The sequence below is a fragment of the Phoxinus phoxinus genome (genome assembly GCF_949152265.1).
Source record: "Phoxinus phoxinus genome assembly, chromosome: 4".
Classification (NCBI taxonomy): Eukaryota; Metazoa; Chordata; class Actinopteri; order Cypriniformes; family Leuciscidae; genus Phoxinus; species Phoxinus phoxinus.
In genome coordinates this window covers 43,758,702-43,761,201 of record NC_136879.1, presented here as the reverse complement: position 1 = coordinate 43,761,201, position 2,500 = coordinate 43,758,702, and the positions used below count along the sequence as shown (strand labels likewise).

Genomic DNA, 2,500 nt, shown 5'->3' with positions numbered 1-2,500 from the left:
CAAATAACACATTTTTAAAACATCAGTTTATATTTTAATTAGTTTTACAATCGACATCTAACGGTTTTAGAACTCCTTTACTAGGTGTCCTACATCACTTTTTAATGGACACCCTGCAGCCAATCAGAATCGAGTATTCACCCAGACCATGGTATAATATAACTTAATAAACATAATAAAACATAATAAAACTCAACATAATATAACTTATTAATACACATTGTATATTCATATTCATATTTTGATTAAAGATTACGAAGCCAAACATTTTTTGTGTGTGGATTGACTAGCATGGATGAATTGTTCACCACAAAACGATCAATTTAGGCAAACAAAGTAAATATGGTCAATTGTGATATCATGTGGACTTTAAGGATTTTTTTCCAAAGAAATTATGTAATTTAACATTAGTTTAATTTAAAATGTAATTTTGGTGATAAAAGTTGACTTTTAAGGGATCAAATTAATGACTACAGGGGGATTTTAACACACTTTGGGCCCTATTGTAACGCTCTGAAACGCAAGTATCAAATGTGAGACGCAAGTAACTCTGTGGGCGGATCCCGGCGCTGTCGCTATTATACCGGCGGGATAAACGACTCCTGCGCCCGACGCAAATCTAAAATGTGTTGGTCTGAAGTCGCTTCATTACTCATAGGTGTGGTTTGGGCGTAACGTGAAATAAACCAATCAGAGCGTCCTCTCACATTCCCTTTAAGAGCCGGCGCGCTTGTTCCACGGCGGATCGCTATTATAACGGCGGTTCGCTATTATAACGGTGGATCGCTATTATAACGGCGGATTGCTATTATAACGGCGGATCGCTATTATAACGGCGGATCGCTATTATAACGGCGGATTGCTATTATAACGGCGGATTGCTATTATAACGGCGGATCGCTATTATAACGGCGGATCGCTATTATAACGGCGGATCGCTATTATAACGGCGGATTGCTATTATAACGGCGGATCGCTATTATAACGGCGGATTGCTATTATAACGGCGGATCGCTATTATAACGGCGGATCGCTATTATAACGGCGGATCGCTATTATAACGGCGGATTGCTATTATAACGGCGGATTGCTATTATAACTGCGGATCGCTATTATAACGGCGGATTGCTATTATAACGGCGGATCGCTATTATAACGGTGGATCGCTATTATAACGGCGGATCGCTATTATAACGGCGGATTGCTATTATAACGGCGGATCGCTATTATAACGGTGGATCGCTATTATAACGGTGGATTGCTATTATAACGGCGGATCGCTATTATAACGGTGGATCGCTATTATAACGGCGGATCGCTATTATAACGGCGGATCGCTATTATAACGGCGGATCGCTATTATAACGGCGGATTGCTATTATAACGGCGGATCGCTATTATAACGGCGGATCGCTATTATAACGGCGGATCGCTATTATAACGGCGGATTGCTATTATAACGGCGGATTGCTATTATAACGGTGGATCGCTATTATAACTGCGGATCGCTATTATAACGGCGGATCGCTATTATAACGGCGGATTGCTATTATAACGGCGGATCGCTATTATAACGGTGGATTGCTATTATAACGGTGGATTGCTATTATAACGGCGGATTGCTATTATAACGGCGGATTGCTATTATAACGGCGGATTGCTATTATAACGGCGGATTGCTATTATAACGGCGGATTGCTATTATAACGGCGGATTGCTATTATAACGGCGGATCGCTATTATAACGGCGGATTGCTATTATAACGGCGGATCGCTATTATAACGGCGGATTGCTATTATAACGGCGGATCGCTATTATAACGGCGGATCGCTATTATAACGGTGGATTGCTATTATAACGGTGGATTGCTATTATAACGGCGGATCGCTATTATAACCGCGGATTGCTATTATAACGGTGGATTGCTATTATAACGGCGGATCGCTATTATAACCGCGGATTGCTATTATAACGGTGGATTGCTATTATAACGGCGGATTGCTATTATAACGGCGGATTGCTATTATAACGGTGGATTGCTATTATAACGGCGGATTGCTATTATAACGGCGGATTGCTATTATAACGGTGGATTGCTATTATAACGGCGGATCGCTATTATAACGGCGGATTGCTATTATAACGGCGGATTGCTATTATAACGGCGGATTGCTATTATAACGGTGGATCGCTATTATAACGGCGGATCGCTATTATAACGGTGGATCGCTATTATAACGGCGGATTGCTATTATAACGGCGGATCGCTATTATAACGGCGGATTGCTATTATAACGGCGGATCGCTATTATAACGGCGGATTGCTATTATAACGGCGGATTGCTATTATAACGGTGGATCGCTATTATAACGGCGGATTGCTATTATAACGGCGGATTGCTATTATAACGGTGGATCGCTATTATAACGGCGGATCGCTATTATAACGGCGGATTGCTATTATAACGGTGGATCGCTATTATAACGGCGGATCGCTAT

General features: G+C 41.3%; 1 protein-coding gene across 1 annotated transcript in view; it reads right to left on the bottom strand.

Moving 5' to 3' along the window:
• The window catches only part of inppl1a (inositol polyphosphate phosphatase-like 1a), a 61,640-nt gene that overhangs the window by 41,904 nt on the left and 17,236 nt on the right, over positions 1 to 2,500 (bottom strand). The gene's annotated exons all lie outside the window — the stretch shown is intronic.